The following is a 21308-nucleotide window of genomic DNA, read 5'->3' on the forward strand; positions in this document are numbered from 1 at the left end:
GTTTGAGTGTATTCACTGTTGCAGTCCTGGTTACCTTCCCTCCAGCCCCCTAACTTCTTTTGGTTTTACCTCTACTTTCCTTTACTATGCTTAAAAGCCTTTTTGGTGTATTTGATTTTTTGTTGGAGGTATATCATTGTACTTTTATATTTAATTGCTTCCCATTAGGGGGGCACCTGACATCTGGGGCAAGAAAAACTGATGTAATGGCATCGGCTGCATGTTTTATACCCCTGACGACCTGACATCATGGAAGAAGGGACAACAACTGATGCAGGACCCAAGACTTTGTTAATCAGGCCGACTGAGGGCAACCTGCAAGCAGATAACCCAAATGTAATGACTGCAACAGTGAATACACTCGACCATCTACATTTATGGTAAGTGTACACAGCTGTACTATACTGCTTTTCTGAAGAGATGCAATATTCTAATTCTGGACAGGAGGATAGAGAAGAGAGATGCATGGTTTCCTCCTCAGATTTCTGATTCAGAGGAAAGCTCGTTTTCTGACTCCCCCTGTGTGCGGGGGTTATCTTTCTTTGGGACTATTTTTAGAATGTGCCGGTGTTTTCAGTGGGAGAACACTGTGGTTTCTCATTCCCTAGGAAAATACTGTGCTTCTAAACACTTAATTCCAATATTGCTGTTTCTGATAAGGATTGGAAGTTTATTGATAGGTATGGGAAAAAAGTGTATGCTTCTGCATCTTTGTTTTTCTAAATTATGAATTGTCAGGCTTGCATGTTAAGGTTTGTTCAGACTAATTGTGAAAGTATGAGGAATGTTTTATCTACACTTTCTTTTTGTGAGGTAAAATTTACTTTAATTTGATTTCTTATATTGTTCAAGTCACTACTCATTGTTTACAGTGTGTGTGTATGACTCTGTTGTTACTTCAAGAGCTGTTGCCACTGGTACTGTTTGGAGGAGCCTTGCATGGCTGCATTCTCAAAAGATGATAAAAATAAGAGTTTAAATTATCTTTTGGATAGAGATTTAGTTTTTGGCTCCTATGTTGCAGAGGTGATCAAAAAGTGTGATGAAAGGGGTAATGTGATACATCTCCTCTTCAATGTTTTTGCCCTTCTTTTCCAAGTTTTCCAAGGGGTTCTCTAACTCCTCTTCCAATTTTGATAAGAAACAAAATAAGCAGACTTCCAAGATGGCTAACAGTTTAATTGTAGCTCCCCCAGTGTGAAAACAGAAAGCTAGCAGAGAAAGCCCATGGACCTGTAATTCTGGGTAAATTTCAGTAACTGGCTAGTAAGTGCACTACCTGGATGCCAGGAGGAAAGAAATACAGAGCACCTGAAGGAAAGTCAGCTACCAAAGACGATGAAAAAACACCGACTGGGAAGAGTACTGCAGATCTTAAGCAAAAAGCAGTGCAAGCTCCAGACATGACCTACAGTAACCTAGAGCAAAGTAAGAGGCAACTGTACACAGATCTGACTAAAATAGATGAAACATTTATGGAGTATGTCAGTATGTCAACTAAAACAACAATAGGCTGGAAAAAATGTAAGAAGCTCTAAACAAGATATTTAGGTAAGGTGTTAGAACTGCAAAACTCAGAGATCAAAATGAGGAAAAGACTGCACAAGAAGAGATGTTTAAACAAAATAAAAGAATTAGAAGACAGAGCATGTAGGGAAAACTTGAGATTTTGTGCTGTATCCAAGAAGCTGGAAGGAACAGACTGCATTAATTTTATAGCACAAATAAGTAACTGCACTGGTATTCCATAGCAAGAATTGTTACTTGAAAGGGCACATTGTGTGTTTGCTCCAAACCTGGCTATGAGAAAACAACCTAGAACTTTAATAGTAAAGATGCAATGTTACCAACAGAAGGAGTTGATTCTGGAAAAACTGTGGCAGAGGGACAAAGTAGTAAAAGTGGGAGACAGCAGAGTGATTATGGAGAATGACTACTCGTACACCAGGCAGAAGAAGAGTAAATTTATTTCATATTAAGGGAATGTTGAGAAGCTAACATGAGATTCAAACTCCTGTATACCACGATCTTCAATATTTTTGATAACGTACATGCTAAGGAAGAAATACAAAGGTTTGTCCAACAAAATGTGAGCTGTGAGACAGAGGGAAATGGTAGGTCGCCAGAGCTATAAAGGAGAGCAGGCCATTACCTCAGTCTTTCTTGCCGTGGAGCTCGTAGCAGAAGCAATTCGCAACAGTGCCGGTCGGCTGTTTCCAGATGTCGAACTTCAGTTGAAAATGTCTAAAGCTAAGTACCCTGTTGGGGATCCTTCCTTTTTTCTTGCACTAACTGATGTCCAAAAAAGTCAATAACTGTGTCGCCTGTGGAAAGCAAATACCACACAGAGACTTTCATTCTTACTGTCACTTGCTTAGGCCCAGATCATGATGTACCCCACTGTCAGTTCTTTGCCCTCTTTAACGCTAGAACTACTCGTCATAGAGCTCTGTTTGTTAGCCAGTCATTTTAGTCTTCCATCACTGATTACTGATATGGCGTCTGTCAGTCAGCAAACAGCAGATCTTTGGAAAAAATGTAAAGATAAGGATAGAGACAGACTGCATAAGGCCAAGCCTTCCGACGACACCACCGCTAAAAGGGTAGTCAGTTTTTTCAGAATTCATTGAGACGCTTTTGCAGCCCCTGATGCCTGACTCGATTACTTTGCAGGCCTCTACTGAGACCCTTTCGGAGTCCTGTATGCCGCAGATGACTGCATCTTCTAATGAGCCTTCGGCTCTCTCTGCCTTGGGTCTGGAGCTGCTACGCAGGCACTGGCTTACGAGTATGTTACTCGCACTTGGCCTTTGCCCTCTCTTCTAACACACCGACAGCACTGAGGGATACTCTTCAGGCCAGACTTAGAGCTACTCCAAAGAAAACAGCAAAAAGTTTCCCTTCCACTACTCCTCCATCTCCTCAAACTAGAATGCATAAAATGATGGTGGATCTCATCACTTTTATCCAGGGTAATCGGGCCACTCCAACCAAAAGGAGAAGGGGACCTTCTCCAGACATCCAATCAGATTTAGAAGACTCAGATGCACAAGAGTCTGTTCCTTCTGCATCACCTCTGGAGGGCTTTTCCTTTGGAGAAACCCTGCACACCCTCAGGGAGCACTTCTAATTGGAATCAACAGATTTCCATCAATCCAAGAAAAGACTAAGAGTTTCTGGACCTAGCCCAGCACAGACCTCTGGCCATCCCACCCATCTCGGAGGTGGTAGATGATGATGTTTACCAAGAATCCAGCCTTACCACTGACACCCTTCCACCTGCCCCCAGAAAACCTGACAAGTACTACAGGGTACCTGACTCGCATAAATTCCTCTACAGAAGTCTTATAGCTGATCCAGAGGTGATTACTCAGGGACCTAAGGGAGTTGAGGCTACCTCTGCAAAGAATCCTACTCCCCTCAGATAAAGAATCCAGGGCCCTGGACAGATGGGGTAAAAAAGTATATACCTCTGTAACTTTAATTATAAGGGCTCTCAACTGTCAGTTCCATGTGTTAAAATATCAACAGCACACTTTGGAACTTTTGAAAGAGAAAATGACTGCTTTTCCAGATTTTGCCAACAATAAAGAGATAGCAGAATTACTGCACTCTCCATCTCAGGTGACAGCACTCCTTGCACTGTGGATTTGACACCCTAGAAGCTTCTAACAGGGCAACAGTGACAGGATTTATCAGAAGACATGCATGGTTGAAGGAACAACCTCTGATCATGTCAAAGCTGAAGTCATGGATGCATCTCTTGACAAAGACCGCTTGTTCAGACAGAAAACTGAAGAGGTACTTAAAAAGATGGAAGACAAAGCAAAATCGATGCAGACTGTTAAAGATTTCCTTCAAGTACAACCTCCTAGGTTCAGCAGAAATTTTCCCCCTAAACACTGGTCCTTTCCTACATCAAACAGGCAGACAAAAGGCAAAACCCGTAGGGACAGACCCACCAGGACTCAAACTCAGGGCCAGCAAAGAACAAAAGTGTGGTCCCCCTCAAACAATAGAGCAGGGAGTTCAAAAGCAACCCTGTGTGGAAAAAAACTTTCAGTGACTACCTTTCCCATCTTTGCTTGCCTCCACCACACCAAAAGCTAGGAGAAGGCTATCTCTATGCAGAGAAAATTGGAACTCTGTAACAAAAGATCAGCGGGTCTTAAAAATCATTGCGCAGGGGGTACAAATTCAATTTTCAAGAACTACCACCTCCAAGAGGGTACCCTGACCTACCTCCAAACCAGTGGGCAGAAGCACTAAAACAAGTGCAAAACCTAATATCCCTAGGGGCATTAGAACCTGTACTTCCAGAACAAGTTGCTAAAGGATTCCATTCCAGACTATTCCTTGTTCCCAGGAAAGTGGGGACTTGGCATCCCATCCTGGACCAGTCCTTTCTCAATACCTTCCTGGTAATCCCAAAATTCAAAATGCTTATCTTACAACAGCTTCTACCAATGCTGCCAAACAAAGCTTGGATGGTCACCTTAGATCTAAAAGATGCTTACCTGCACATCCCAATAAGGGAATCATCCAGAAAATTCCTGCGCTTCAGAGCAGAATCACTACACTTTCAACTCTCTGCTTTGCCCTTTGGCTTCTCTACTGCTCCCAGGGTATTCACCAAATGTCTAGCTCCTGCCATTGCCTTTTGCAGGCAAATCAGTGTACAGATTTACCCTTACCTGGACGACTGTCTCATCCAGGCAGACTGCAAGGAACTGCTCCTGCAGCACCTCTCATTTGTAAAAACCCTACTCACCTCTCTAGGATTCACTATCAACGAAAGGAAATCAAAACAGACACCTACCAGGAAAATCATATTTCTGGGAGCCTTACTGGACACAGAACAGCAAATAGCCTTTCTGTCTCCAGAAAAACAGAGTTTCCTACCAAAATACTTCACTACTCTGGCCTCCCAAACCCAGCTTTCTGCCAGGAAGTTCCTACAAGCTCTAGGGTACGTGGCCTCATGCATCCTTCTGGTACCTCTGGCCAGACTACACATGAAGAAAATTCAGTGGTACCTAAAGAACCTATGGTGTCAACACTCACAACCTCTGAACACTTCCCTGCCTGTGATCCCTTGCATAAGATCCAAGCTCCTCTGGTGGGCCCAGGCCTGTGCTCTGTACAAGGGACTTCCATTCGCCCTCCATCCATCAGACCAGACCATAACTACAGATGCTTTGGACATAGACTGGAGCGCCCGCCTAGAAGGCAGATGCACTCAAGGTCTCTGGGACGCACAAATACTACCCTTGCACATCAACCAAAAGGAAATGATAGAAGTACAAAACTTTCTGGCATCCTTCACACCCTACCTCAAACAAGGGGTGGTTCTCATAAAAACAGACAACACCACAATTGTGTAGTACATCAACAAACAGGGAGGGATTCAATCTTATCCCTTGTGCAGTCTAGCCATGAACCTGTGACTAGCAGCCTCCTCAATGGAACTACATCTTATAGCCCAGTACCTAGCGGGCATCAACAACACCCTGGCAGACCACCTAAGCAGAAACTTGCTGGACCCACACGAATGGCAAATCCACAGACATTTTTCTGCAAATTACCCACACATGGGGGACCCCCCCCCCCCAGATGGACCTCTTTGCCTCTTATTTAAATCACCAAGTACAGAAGTTCTGCACCAGGGAGTACCATCACCTGGCCTGGAAGGTCGATGCCCTGACCTTCCCTTGGAATACCCTTTTTGTGTATGCATTCCCACCTCTTCCTCGCATTCCAAAAGTATTAATCAAGATAAGGGAGGAAAAACCAAGAGCAATACTCATTACTCCAGATTGGCACAGACAGCATTGTTACCCACTGCTGTGCAACCTATCTCACCAGCCCCCCCCCTGGCAGCTGCCTCTGATAAATCACCTGCTATCCTGGGGGGGGGGGACAATGCTGCACCCAGACCTTCAGACACTCAAGCTCTCAGCATGGCTTATTGTACCAAAACCAACAAGGAATCTATGCTAAGCAAGCAAGTCCTTGACATCATCACAGAAGACCCAGCACCAGAAAAATCTTACGCTGGGAAATGGAAAAGATTTTGCTCCTGGAGTCAATCCAAGGGGGCAGACATATATCTGCCCTCCATTCCTCTTATTCTAGATTGTCTTGCTGAGCTACTTAATAAGGATTTCTCCTCCTCCTCCATAAAGATCCATGCCTCTGCCATCTCTGCACACTTTGATACAGAACAGCCATTGTTCTCCCACCCTCTTATCCAAACAATTCCTTAGAGGAGCCTCTAATATCAGGCCTCCCAGAAGACAGCCCACCAGACTGGGACCTGAACTATGTTTTAGAAAAGCTTTCTCTGCCTCCCTTCGAGCCTGCAGCATCCTCAGAACTAAAGTACCTCTCTTGGAAGACTGCCTTTCTCATGGCTATTACTTCAGCCAGGATAGTGTCAGAGCTTCAAGCCTTAATGGCCATTGAGCCATTTGTCATCTTCCATGCAAACAGGGTCTCCCTGAGAACCAGTCCCTCCTTCATGCCAAAGGTGGTTTCAGATGTTACACTCAACCAGGCCATCCACCTGCCCACCTTCTTCCCTATCCCTCATAACAAGGGGGAAAGGATACTGTATTCTTTGGATGTGCACAGGCAACTCAGATTTTATCTGGATCGTACAAAGACATTCAGGAAAACTGAACCGCTCTTGGTCAGCTTAAAACAGGGGCACAGGGGAAACCAGTATCCAAACAGACCATTTCCAAATGGATAGCACACTCCATCCAATTTTGCTACTCCCTGCTTGGAAAACCACTCCGCTAGGACCATCAGAACCCATTCCACTAGGGCAACCTCTACTTCCACAGCATTCTTTAGAAGGCTACCCATCTTCACCAAACATTGCCATCTGAACCTATTCTCAAAAGCTAGGGCTTGGTTTGCCCCTGCAAGTCTGCAGGGCATGCTCACCCAATCTTAAGTTTGTGTTAACCTTCCACCCTTCTCCTCAGCTTTGGGAATCTTCCTAATGGTTAGGACTGCAGCAGTGAAACATAAAGAACATAGTGCAGTTGTGTACACTCACCATAAATGTAAATGTTCGAGCACTGCTGCAGTCATACTTTTTCTCCCTTCTTCCCCCTGATGTCTGCTTTCCTTAGAGGGAAACATTTCTATGAGGGTCTCTGACCCCAGGACTACTAATTATTATTAACATTAGACTTCTTTGGTTGGTTAAGGCAAGAAAAACTGAGGTAATGGCGTTGCCTGCTCTCTTTTATAGCTCGGACGACCTGACGTCACCCAGCAAACGACAGGAGCCAATGCACAAAACCATGACTCTGGTATTCGGACTGCCACGGCATGGATAACCCAATGGTTAGGACTGCAGCAGTGAACACTCTCTAACATCTACATTTATGGTGAGTTTACACAACTGTACTTTCTTCTAGTAATAAAGATCAAAGAGAGACTGTGCCAGTGAAACCATTTCCAGTGTTTCAACGGAACATGCTTGAGAGAGGGGAAAAAAAACAAGAGTTGACTGGAAGAATCAAGAGTACATTGGAAATGAGGCAGAGATTGGGTTTGGAAGATGGAGATGAACAGGAATAGAACAAGAGACTCTGGAAATATTGGACTTTCTTGGACTTTGTTAAACTTGTAGGGCACTCTAAAGCATATGCTCTACTTCATGCCATGAATGTTTGGAGAATAAAATCAGTAACTTGGAAATGGGGAAATGTGGGATTACAAAGCAATAATTATATTTGTGAAACATGACAGAAAAAGAAAATCTGGAAATGTTGGACTTTCTTGGACTTTGTTAAACTTGTAGGGGACTGTAAAGCATATGCCCTACTTTGTGTCATTAATGTTGGGAAAATATTCAGGGGATTGGAAGAGGCTGGAGAACATTAACTGTAAGAAATATAAATGTTTTCTTATTAGAAATATTTTGATGGTACTTGATTTTCTTTGCATGTTATAATGTAACTTTTTCAGTTATTTTTATGTGTAATGGCAGTACTAATGTTAATAGGTGTTCATGTTTTTTTTTTGTTTGTCCCATCTTTTCTTTTTCTCCTTGCTCAGTTTTAAGAAATGTAGGCACTGAATGTAAAAAAAATCTGGTTAAAAGAGCATGACAAAAGACAAGATTGTGTGCTTTTTCTCATTCTTGCTTAGGGGAATGACTGTGTTAAGGCCATTAGTTTAATCTAGTAAAAAGTTTTGAGATAAAATATTTTGAATATTATAATGCTTTTTGTCTAGTAAACAAAGGTATGCTTGGCAGTTTTATGTCTGGTTTTCATGTATCTAGCAGACGACTTGTTAAAGAGAAATGACTTGGAGAAAATGTTTTCTGAAAGCATTCATCTGTTCCCAGATAAGAGGGCTGTAAAGATAAGGTAAATCCAGGCAGCACTGTTATTATTAAGCTAAAAGGTTTTAGGGGGTATTGGGGGGGTGTTTGTATTTTTGTCTGCGGGTTTTCAATAAAACATAAAAGCTTTGTAAGTTGTGGCATAGGCTCAAATGGAGATGACAAGAAACAACTGTATAAAAGATTAACTTGCCAAACAGTACATGCATATAACACACAAGCTGGAACTAGACATTTAACAAAAAAAGCTGTTCTACATAAAAGGTGGGAATAATATTTTTTCAAGCATATGTTGCTTTCTATAATGTCTTTTAAATCTTTATGACCTCACAAATAAATGCAAAAAAGAGAGAGTAGTTAATTATATTAAAAATAAAAATGTATAGTGCAAATAACTATGCTACAGAAGACACTTGGAAAAAACTGAGAGGATAGAAATCTCTTCTTAAATTTGATAAAGAAAGGTTTTCAGGGTGGTTATTCATTGGAATACTTTGGGGTAAAGGAAGAGAGGAGTACTTGTATAATTTGCATGAGGAGCCTTCAGTAATGATAGAAGAGTTTAAAAAGACAATGGTAGATGTGTAGTACTAAGGGGCTACTGGCAAGGGTGGAGGATTACACTGGCATGTATTTATAGTTCACTGAAAACTGCTGTAATGGAGCTTATGACAATTCTGGGAGAAATAATCAGCTTCTGGCAAGGAATATTGCTTATTAGTGGGGACTGGAATTTGATTTGCAACATTGAATGTGTGCCGGGGGGGGGGGCGCAGCAGAAGGGAAAACATAACAAAGGAGGGTAGGCTATTACATCTTCCATTCCAAATATTTTCATAAATTTCTGTAAATTCACTACTAGAGAGTTTGGAATGAATTTACTAAAGATACAAAAACTGGGCTAGGTTAGATAGAATTTACATTTCACAGGAACATGTGCATTTAATTGAAGGTCTTGATGTGCACCCAATACCCATTTCAGATCATGTGCAAGTAATAATTAAAATTTAGAACAGGAGTTGCTGTTAAAGGAATAACTGGTAGAGCATTTAAAATATTGCGTAATAACTATAATAATCAATCAGAGGAGGCTAGAAAGGATTGGGAAGAGAGACTGGATAAGCAAGTCGCAAAGAAACAGAAGGCTATATGTATGTCTCTCAAATATGCAACAAAGTATAGAAGATTTAGGATCTTTGCCTGGAAGTGTTTACTTAGGTATGTACCCCAAATAGACTTCAAAAAATGTTTACTCAGGTGGACAGCAAATGTTGGAGGTGTAATGAGGAAGAAAGAGGTAACTGGGAATATACTTTCTGGAAGTATAATGAGTTTGCAGACTTTAAAGATCCCTGCAAACTGCACTGTCAGAGATACTGAGTGAGCAAATTAGTGTAACTAAGAAATAATTATTTGAGCTACGGTACAGAATCGTAATTGCCTAGACATAGTAAAGACTTGCTGAGTCTAATTATGGTGGCTGCCAAAAAAGCAATTATTAGAACATGGAAATCAAAGCCTAAACCAATGTTACTAGATGTAGTGAAGATAGTAACAGAGGTAAAGGTGCTGGAATTGGGATCTTTAGAAAAGGGTAAGAGCAAATCCCATAAGAAAAATGGGAATTGTGGGACCAATACATGCATAGGAGGAACAAGGTTTAAAAAAGGCAAACATTTAATAAGAAATGGCAAAGGGAGTCCTAGAAGAATTCTGGAAACTCTCAAAACCAAGGGCAGACCACTAAGTCCGAAAGACTGTTTGAGACTCTGTTCCCCCTTCCCATCCTGTCCGCCCCCTTTTTTTCAGAAAATCTGAATTTCCAGTTTTCCCTTTTGGCAGCAGATAATTTCAGATAAATGGGTTCTGAGGATCATTCACCAAGGTTACACATGACAGTGGGTGGAAATTTCTTCTTTCCAGCGTGTAATTCCTCATCCTCTGCATCAGACTCTTTTTTCACCTGTCCTTTATCACATGCTGTCACAGGGAATGACAAAACCAGTTCCCCCTTTCAGGAGGGAAATGGGTTTTATGTAAGGATGTTTTCAGTGCCAATGCTTAGAAACCAGTTCTGGAGCTTTCTTTCCTAAATATATTCATGTTAGTACCCAATTTCAAAATGATGTCACTTGACTTGTTTCCTGTTCTTCATTCAAGTTTTCCTGTCACATTAGATTTAGAAGATGCTATCACATTCCTAGTCATTCAGGCTTCAGGCATTTCTTAAGGTTTTGTATGTCTGGATCGCATTATCATTTGTCTGCCTTACATTTTTGACTACCCACTACTCCAAGAGTGCGCATCAAGTGTCTAAATTCAGTTATAGCTCCTTGCAAGTTGCCAGGGTATGAACGTTTTTCCATATTTAGACAACTTGTTTATCTTTGCAGAGACTTTTTCAGTGTCAGGAATCTCTCTCTTGAACGAGAGATCTCGTAGACAAAGCTGGGATTCCAAGAGAGCATTCAGGTGTCTTTCTTGACCCTCACATGATTGTTTTTCTTGGGATGTCCACTAGACACCATAATTCAAAGACCATCTAGGATTTTCCACTCAGACTTTGGTCGCTGTGAGGGAATAACAAAGAATTCTTGATCTCATGGCATTTGATTCTCGTAATATCCCTGGTGAGACTCTACATGAGAAAGATACAGTGGTATCTGAAGTCTCTTTGGTCCCAGCACCAACACCTTTTGTCTTTTTAGATCCTAGTGCTATGGTTTGTTGGAAGGGAAATCACTTTGTGGAGGCAACAGATACCACAAAATCTAGGTCTCCCCTTCTCACCGTCTCTTCCAAAGCAGTCAGTCACCTCAGATGCCTTGGATTTTGCTTGGGGAACAGTTTCAGGAGGGGTAAAAATGCAAGGTGTGTAGGACACTAAGGACAGAGGCAAGCACATAAATGTAAAGGAGATGCTTTCCCTGTTCAAGGCACTAAACTCGCTGAATCATCTTTGGTACCCACAGCCTCTTCAAGTTGTTACAGATACCACATTTATGTGGTACATGGAACCAGGTTGTACACTGTTTGCAGACTAGCCATGCTCTTTTGGGATATAGTTTCACAGCACAGTCTCACTCTTTGGGCATTCTGCTTTCCGTCGGAGCAAAATTGTGTGACAGATGAGCTGAGCAGGACAATGGCAGGCCATCATGAATGGAAACTAGATTGGAGGGGGGGGGGGTCTTCCAAGATTTGACCTTCTGTGGAGAGGTCCTCAAGAAGACCTCCTTGTCTCCTGTCTGAACAGTCAACTGGCAAGATTCTGCTGCAGGACTCCATGCAAAAAGGGATGGAAAACCGATGTCTTTTTTTCCCCTTCCACATTAAAGAATACATCTGTATAAGTTCCTGTATGCATTTCTAGCCTTTCCACTAATATCCAGGGTACTTATGAATATTGAGAAGGATTCCTCCAAGATCATTATGGTGACTCTCTAGTCCTGGCAACCGTGATTCTCCCTTCTTTTGGAAATGGTCAGGGGCAACTACCACAATCTTCCTCACATATGTGATCTATTCACAAAAGAGCAGGGGTGTTTGGCACACCCCAGCACCAATCAACTTCAGTTGACTGCCTGGATGATAGGGTGCTAATTCCCTTTAGGCACCTCTTTTTATTGAGGATGTGCAGCAGGTACTAATGGAGGCAAAAGGCCTGCTACTAGAAAGTAATATATTGGCAAATGGAAGAGGTTTTCTAGTTGGTGCCAACAACAAAACCAGCACCCATTTGGGTGTAGTAGTTCTGTGATCTCAGTGTTTGTGTGAGTTACTATCCTGTGACATTTCTTACTCCTCTAGCAAAGTTTATTGGCCATTTCAGCATGTCTGCCCATGGGTCCTCCTCTTTTTCAGAGCATTCTCATAGCAAATGTTTTTGAAAGGGATTTTGCATAATAAGGCATCCGAGAAAACCAGTGGCTTCTCCTTGGGATCTTGATTTTGTGTTGGAGAAAGATGATGTTTGCTCCATTTGAACCAGAAAATGTGACTGACTTGAGGTTCTTAACATGGAAAACAAGTTTTACTGATTGCTCTGCCCTGTGCAAAAAGGGCATCCAAGTTGCAAGTTCTTGTAGTGAGGCAACTTTCTCTAATTTTCCACAGGCCTTAAGTGGTATCTCAGTTTACTTCAAGCTAAACTGTCCATCTCTCTGTGTTCTTCCCTGAACCCAAAAATGAGGGGGGAAAGGATACTCCATACTTTGGATTTCCACAGACAACTCTGGTACTACCTTGACAGAGCTAAAACTTTTAAATCTTCAGATCAATTGTTAATTTCTTTTGAAGGTAAAAGGAAGGGACGACCTATGTCAGAACAGAACATTTTAATGTGGTTGTCTAAGGCTATTACCTTTTGTTATATTCACCACAACAAACCAAACTATTCTAGGCATGGTCAAGGCCCACTCTACCGAGGGCTTTATTTTATATATGGCTTTTTGGAAAGGATTGGATTTTAGAAGTATTCTAGAAGCTGTAGCTTGGTCCTCTACATACTTTTACAAAGCGGTATACGCTTGATTCATTGTGTAGGTGTAACTCAGGCTTTGCAAGGACCATTATTCTCCAAGGGTTCCTGGACTTCTCTTCTTCCGTCTCCCAAATGTAGTAAGCTAAGGCAATCTATTCATATAGGTTAGGCCTACTGCAGTAGTGATCATTGTGATGAACATAGCACATTTGTGTTAGGAAACTTACCATGACAGTAAATGTTCGAATGATCACTGCTGCATTAGCTGCTTCCTCTCTCCACTCCCCTGATTTTTTTTTTTTTTTGTGTATGATGATTGTCATGGTGTGGTTATTTATTTTTTTGTTCTTCCTAGCGTTGTTCTTTCAGGGCTCGGCCTCCTGAAGGGTTTGTTGCAAAAACTTGTCTTTTAGTCTGCTCAGCTCGAGCTGCCAGACAGTTTAGGCACATGGAAGATTCCCTGAAGCTTTAGAAGCTGGCTGGCTGTTATATCCTTGGCAGGATATAACCCATAATGCTAAGGCTACTGCAGCAGTGATCATTTGAACATCTACTGTTATGGTAAGTTTACTTACACAACTGTATTATATCTAACTTCATATAGAGATCTTTAGCAGATCACTGTCTAGTACAGAAGCACCAGAGAACTAGAAGGTAACAAGTGTGGTTTCCTGTGCTCTGTGTGTAGGTGGTGGTGGTTGTATGGATAACAAATAATGAAATAAAAATGTTTTGAAGAGAATCCTGAGGATAAGGCTGGTAGCATGTCTATTGGACAGTGACAAGCATGGATTCATGGGCAGAGGGAGATGTCGGTCAAAATTGATTCACTTTTATTGACTGGGTTACAGGTGAAACTGACAGGGAAGTACCAGTAGATGTGTCTACCTGGACTTCAAAAAGTTCATTAACTCAGTCCCATACAGAAGGCTGATAGGAAAATTGGAGCAGTTGTGGGTAGGATGAAAACTGAGGAACTGGTGAGATGTGTAATTGATCAGTAAGACACAGTGGGTTATGGTGAGAGGGACAGTGTGAAGAAGAATGAAAGTGACTTACTAATGGAATATTACAGAGGTCTGTCCTGGGTCCAGAACTACTTTTCACTGTTTTATCTCGGACATAACTGAGGTATCGGAGGGGACAGTATCAGCCTGTTTGTTGATGACACAAAGGTAATTGCAGAAGTGGAAGACGGGTGTGGGGTGGGGATGGAGGAAGGGGGAGCTTAACGAAGGATCTGGAAAGACTGAACAGTTGATTATAATGGTAACACTTGAGGTTCACTGCAAACAAATGCAAAATACTGCATTTAGGCCACAGCAGTTTGAGTGTAAACTATTTTAGGCCATAATAGCCTGAGTGTGAACTCTCAGATGTTCATCGTGTTTCACTGTTGCAGTCATGACTGTAGGGTTCTCCCCTGCCGGCAGGCAGTCCTCGGTCAGCCAGAATCCCAAAGTCTGGGTCCGGCGTCGGCTGTTCAGCCATGCTCCCTGACGTCAGAGCGCCAGGAGTACAAAGCTGACAGCCGACGCCATGTTCTCCAGTCTTTCTTGCCGTGCGGTGATAGCAGTTCGCAAGTGCCGGTCGGCTGACTCCTGACAATTTTTTCTAATCAAACTTCAGTCCGAAGACTTTCTTCTCCTACTCAAAGCTAAGTACCCCGTTGGGGAAACTTTTTTCTTGCTCCAGTCCGATGTCAGAAAAAGTTAATAATTGTATTTCATGTGGGAAGCAAATACCTCATAAGGATTTTCATTCTTACTGTATTCCTTGCTTAGGCCCTGACCAAGACGTAGCTAGTTGTCTGTTTTGTACTAGATTCAATCAACGTACTATTAAACGAAGGTACGATTTTGCTTTTCATTACTTCGCTAGGCGTTTTAATTACAAAATGTCTTTGGATACGGTTCCGGCTACCGGAGTTCACAAACGACGCAAGGACAAAGACAGGCCTCCGAGGTCCAAATCAGACGATATCACACAAGCAGAGCCAGCTTCAGGTTCAGCCGTAGTCAGTGAGGTGCTTTTGCAGCCCCTGTCGTCAGCCATTTCGGAACCGATAGCCAAAACGGACTCCCACAAGGAGCCAACTAGGCCTTTGAATATTTCAGTTGGACCTTCGGACAATGCTCCTTCGGATGGGTCCGGAGCCGCTGTGCAGGTACCGGCTTCCGAAGGGGTTTTCAGGCCTACTCAGCTTCTTATAAAGGCAAAGCCAAAGACAAAGGCAAAGACTCCTTCCAAATCAAAGACTGCAACCCAGGCCTCTTCTGATCCGGCTCCTAAGTCTCAGAAACAGTTACTTAAAATGGCAGAGGACTTACTTACTATGATTAGGGGTTCACATCCCCCTCCAGAAAAAAGGCCAAGGCAGGAAGTTTATTATAACTCCTCTGATCAGGCTTCTGTTTCTTCTTCTGACCAGGAATATTCTTTCCCTCCTTATGAGGATTCTGATGCTGAGGAATCCATTCCTTCAGCTTCTCCCCCTGAGGATTTCTCTTTTGGGGAATCTTTGCATGAAATGAGGGAACATTTCCACTGGGAAGGACAGGAGTACTCAGAATCTAAGAAAAGACTAAGGGATTTTCTTCTTCTTCCCCAACATAGGCCCCTGGCTATTCCTCCTATTTTGGATATTGTGGATGATGCTTTTTCAGAGGCTAACGTAACTCCTGACTCATTTCCTCCAGCTCCTGTTAAGCCAGACAGATACTATAGGGTTCCTGATTCCCACCACTTTTTATTCAAGAACCCTACTGCTGACCCTGAAACCATTTCTCAGGGTCCTAAGGGCGTTAAGGCCACTTCTGCTAAAAACCCCATTCCCACTGAGAAGGATTCCAGATCTTTAGAAAGATGGGGCAAAAAAGTGTACACTTCTGCTACTTTATCTGTTAGGGCTTTAAATGTCAGTTTCATATGCTGAAATACCAGCAATTTCTCCTGTCTGTTTTAAAGCAAAATCTAACTTCCATTTCCGCCTGTGCAGATGATAAGGAACTACATGACTTACTGCATGCCACTGAACAAGTTGGGAAACATGGTTTACACTGTGGATTTGATGCCTTGGAGGCTTCTTGTAGGGCTGCTGCCTCTGGCACAGTAATTAGAAGGCATGCATGGTTAAAGGAACAAAATTTGCCAGCTCAGGTAAAGGCTAAATTATTGGATACTCTTGTTCAGCATAATGTTTTATTTGGATCTAAAGCTGAAGAGGTGATTAAAAAGATGGAGGACAAGGCAAAGTCCATGCAAACAGTTAAAGATTTCTTGAAGTACAGCCACCCAGATTTAGCAGGAATTGGCCTACAAAAAATTGGTCCTTTCCCAATTCAGACAGGCATCAGAGGGGTAGATATAGACGCCCCCGAGGTAGGCCTCAAACGCAAGCCTCTTATAGACCAAGACAGTGGACTGCTTCCACCCCTAGGGGAGGAGAAGACAGGTCGCAAGCTCATAGAAAACAGACTCAATGACTCCCTCTGTTGGGCTGCAGGAACTTCTTGCCTGGAAGCCCCTCTCAGAGGAAAACGTTCTCTTTTTCATCTAAATTGGACTCCTATAATCCAAGACAAGTGGGTTCTGGATGTGGTTTCAAGAGGTTACAAATTCCATTTTCATACCCCACCAAGGCCAAGCGAATGGCCAGATCTTCCAAAACATCAATGGTCAGAGGCATTAAACCATGTGGAAGCTCTCTTGGCCATGAAAGCCATAGAACTAGTTCCACTTTCAGAGATGGGACAAGGTTTTTACTCAAGGCTCTTTCTAGTCCCCAGGAAGCAAAATTCATGGAGACCCATTCTGGATTTGTCTGTCTTGAACACTTTTCTAGAGATTCAAAATTCAAGATGCTTACTCTACAGCAGCTACTGCCAATGCTGACCAAAAATGCATGGATGGTAACTTTGGATTTAAAAGAAGCATATTTACACATTCCCATCAGACAGGAACGCAGAAAATACCTCAGGTTCAAGGCAGGATCGAGGCACTACCAATTCTCTGCGCTGCCCTTTGGATTATCTACTGCACCCAGGGTCTTCACCAAGTGCCTGGCTCCAGTAGTAGCTTATTGCAGACTCAAGGGGAATTAAAATTTACCCTTATCTGGACGACTGTCTTATTCAGGCAGACAGCAAGGATGTCTTACTCCAGCATCTACAGTTTGTTCAGAATCTTCTCAAGTTCCTGGGATTCACTGTAAACATAAAAAAGTCAAATTTGACACCCTCACAACAGATCATTTTTCTGGGCGCTTCTCTAAACACAACAACCCAGATGGCATTTCTGACATATGAAAAACAATTACAGCTGGCTTCAACTTTCAAAACCTTGGCAACTACAACTCTGCTATCTGCAAGGAGATTCCTGCAGGCTGTGGGTTATATGGCCTCCTGCATCCTTCTCTTACCATATGCAAGACCACATATGAGGAAAATACAGTGGTACCTAAAAAGTGTATGGTCTCAGCATTGTCACAGTCTAGACATACTGATCTCCGTCCTGCCTTGTCTTCAAAAGGAATTCCTTTGGTGGTCCAAGGCATGTACTCGAAACAAAGGAAAACCCATCTGTCTGCCTCCTGCCACTCAGATTCTAACCACAGATGCCTCAGATTATGCATGGGGAGCCCATTTTTGGGGCAACTGTCTACAGGGCCTTTGGACAAAGGATCAGAAGCACCTGCATATCAATTTAAAGAAAATGTTCGCCGTTCAGAAAGCTCTATTGGCCTTCAGGAATCTTCTACAACCAGGACAACTACTGATACGGACAGACAACACCACAGTTATGTGGTACATCAACAAGCAAGGGGGATCTCATTCCTATCCCTTTGCAGACTAGCCATGGATCTTTGGAACACAGTTCTAGCTTGCAATCTGGACCTTCAAGCACAGTTTCTACCAGGGAAGCAAAACTTCCTGGCAGACAGTCTGAGCAGAAACCTTTCGGATCCACACGAATGGATGTTGGACTCCGAAATATTCAAGATGATTACAGCAGTCTGGGCATGTCCTCACATAGGCCTCTTTGTATCCCACCTCAATCATCAACTACAAATTTTTTGCACCAGGACTTTCCACGATCAAGCTTGGAAAGTGGATGCTCCATCATTCAGTTGGAGAAACCTCTCGGGATATGCCTTTCCGCCTCTTCCTCTTCTTCCACGGGTATTACTAAAGATCAAGCAGGACAAGCCCAAGATGATAATCTTGCTGGCCCCAAATTGGCTTCGACAGTTTTGGTACCCAACACTGAAAAACCTTTGTCTAGAGCCACCCTGGGTTTTACCACAGATTCTGAACCTTCTGTCCCAACACCAGGGTCAGATTCTACACTCTCATGTCAAAACTCTAAGCCTGGCGGCCTGGTTAATCCAGGATCTTTGATTCATTCTGTCCTACCCAAGCAGGTTATGGATGTCATTTTAGAAGCCAGACGTCCTAGCACTAGAAAATCTTATGCAGGAAAATGGAAAAAAATTTTGTTCCTGGATGCAGGCTCAGGATTCTGATCCTCTTATTCCTAACATTCCTCAGATTTTACTTTACCTGTCAGACCTCTTACATAAGGGTCTCTCTCTCTCTTCCATAAAGATACATGCCTCTGCTATTTCTGCTCATTATAATACAGACCCTCCTATCTTTTCCCACCAGCTCATGAGACAATTTCTCAGAGGAGCTAAAAACTTCAGGCCCCCTAGATCTCCTCCCATTCCTGCTTGGGATCTCAACTATGTTTTGGAAAAGCTCACCTTATCTCCTTTTGAGCCTGCTGCCTCATCTGACATCAAGTTTTTATCTTGGAAGACAGCCATCCTGTTGGCTCTGACCTCTGCCAGGAGGGTTTCAGAGTTGCAAGCTCTTATGGCTGTGGAACCTTATATTATTTTTCATCAAGACAGGGTGTCTTTAAGGACTAATCCTACTTTCATGCCTAAGGTGGTTTCCAAAGTGACTTTAAATCAAACTATTCACTTGCCAACGTTTTTCCCCACTCCTCAAAATAAAGGGGAAAGGATCTTACATTCCTTGGATGTACACAGACAACTACGTTTTTACCTGGACAGAACCAAGGACATCAGGAAATCAGAGCAATTGTTTGTTTCTTATGCTTCAAGTTCCCAAGGTAAAGCCATTTCAAAACAGACCATTTCTAAATGGATTGCTCATGGAATCAGATTTTGCTATTCACATCATGGAAAGCAAATCCCAGGGAGTATAAGGACTCACTCTACCAGAGCTGCAACTTGGAGTTCAGTGCATACTTTTTCCAAGCACTACAATCTACCTATCTACTCTAAGTCTAGGGCAGGCTTTGCTTCTGCAGTCTTGCAGGGCCTTATAGCCGCCCCCTCTACTTTATGACCACCTCCCTTTCTTTCTGCTTTGGGATTCTACCCTACAGTCATGACCACAACAGTGAAACACGATGAACATAGTACAGTTGTGTACACTTACCATAAATGTAGATGTTAGAGTGTCTTCACTGTTGCAGTCTGGGTTTCCCTCCCTCCTGTCCCCTCTTATTTTTTCTTTTGTGTGGTTCCTTTTTTCACCCTTCTTCTGAGGTGTATTTGCAAAGGGTATGGGACCTTACTCATTTTGGAACTTCTGACATCTGGGGCAAGAAAAACTGGAGAACATGGCGTCGGCTGTCAGCTTTGTACTCCTGGCACTCTGACGTCAGGGAGCATGGCTGAACAGCCAACGCCGGACCCAGACTTTGGGATTCTGGCTGACCGAGGACTGCCTGCCGGCAGGGGAGAACCCTACAGTCATGACTGCAACAGTGAAGACACTCTAACATCTACATTTATGGTAAGTGTACACAACTGTACTTTTTGGGGAGCAGAACTGATGACAACTGAGAAGGAAAAGGATCTGGGAGTGTTTGTCACTCCTGGATGGGACCATTTAGAGTAAAGTGGGAGGGCAGTGGCAGCAACCAACAGAATGCTGATGCGTATCTTCAGAGAAGAGGATTCCAAAGCCAAAGGAGGAATGCTTTCACTCCGTAGGGTCTTTGTGCAGTTCAGGCTGTTGGAACTAATCAACAGGAAATGTACTAAAAAGATCTGTAAGGTAAAGGGGGAAGTGATGTTAGCAGAGCAAAGAGGAACTTTATTGAGACCAGGAATTAATAGAAAGAACAGGATACTTATGTGCAAGATAATGTCAGGGAGCTGTGAAGTGGTCATTCTGAAAAGGAAGGCCAAACAGGGAAGAATGGGACACGGGCAACAGACTGTAGAGACTATCAGCTTCTTGGAGCCCTAAAGGCACATTTAAACAGAGAGACTTGGAATGGACTACTAGAGTGGTGCTACAGATCAAATTCATAGAGGCATTCTAAGGGGCACTGGATGGTTGCGAAAAGGGTGGAGGGGGAAATGGAGAGGGGGGGACGTAGAATGTGAAATGCTGTTAAAAGGGCAGAAGCAGCCTTGATAAGCTTAGTGTCGCCTTCTGTCAAGAAAATGTAAAGGCAGTTTGCTTTGTGAACATTATTAGCTAACTGTTTTATATGCCTTCAGCCAGGCTGGGTTATTGCTGAAAAGAGTAGCTCACTGACTCGGTTAACCAATGAAAATAAATAAGCTACAAGTAAAAATATGTTTTAAAACTGTATGTTGATAATTTGATATTTTTTTTACGTGATTTCACAAAGATGTTCTTCAAGAATGCAACTGCAGTCATAACATATGGGTTGTCCTGCCTCAGGCAGCCCTCGGTCGGCCGGATTCCAAAGTCTGGGTCCGACGTCGGCTGATGTCGCATTTCTCTCCGACGTCAGAGCGGCTGGAGTATATAAGCATCAGCCGACGCCATCTTCTTCAGTCTTTCTTGCCGCGCGGTGCCCGAAGCAGAAGCAGTTCGCAAGTGCCGGTCGGTCAGCTTCTGTATTCTTCGAAACCGAAGTCATCAAAAAAGCTAAGTACCCCGTTGGGGACCTTTTCTTGCTTCAGCCGATGTCAGAAATTACTGAAAAAGTAAATAATTGTTTGTCTTGTGGTAAACAAATACCTCATAAGGATTTCCACTCTTACTGCCTCCCTTGCCTTGGCCCAGACCACGACATCTCGGCCTGTGTCGCCTGTGCTCGCTTCAATAAGCGCACTCTCAGGCGCCGGGCGGAGTTCGCAGAAGACTTCTTCGGCGACAAATTTGATTATACAATGCCGTCGGAACAACTGACAACGCAGACTCCTAAGAAACGAAAAGACCGGGACCGACATCCTCTGCCCGCGTCTTCCACCGACACCACACCAAAACTAACCGCGAGTGCCCCGGTTCCCTCTGAGGCGGTTATTCCACCGCTCCGAACTGAACACACCGCATTACCGATACCTCCGATACCGGAGGCCAGTCCGACGCCAGTTATTGATTTTCCTCCGGATACCGAAACCGAGGAAATGCCCGAGACCATTGCTGTTGATAAGGTCAC

The 21308-nt window shown here is 43.1% G+C and overlaps 1 protein-coding gene across 4 annotated transcripts in view; it reads left to right on the forward strand.

Annotated features, from left to right (window-relative positions):
• D2HGDH (D-2-hydroxyglutarate dehydrogenase) overlaps nucleotides 1–21308 on the forward strand; it is a 719825-nt gene that overhangs the window by 231788 nt on the left and 466729 nt on the right. The window lies entirely within an intron of this gene.

The sequence above is a fragment of the Protopterus annectens genome, chromosome 4.part0 (assembly GCF_019279795.1).
Source record: "Protopterus annectens isolate FY-2018-M chromosome 4.part0, PAN1.0, whole genome shotgun sequence".
NCBI classification, from domain to species: Eukaryota; Metazoa; Chordata; order Ceratodontiformes; family Protopteridae; genus Protopterus; species Protopterus annectens.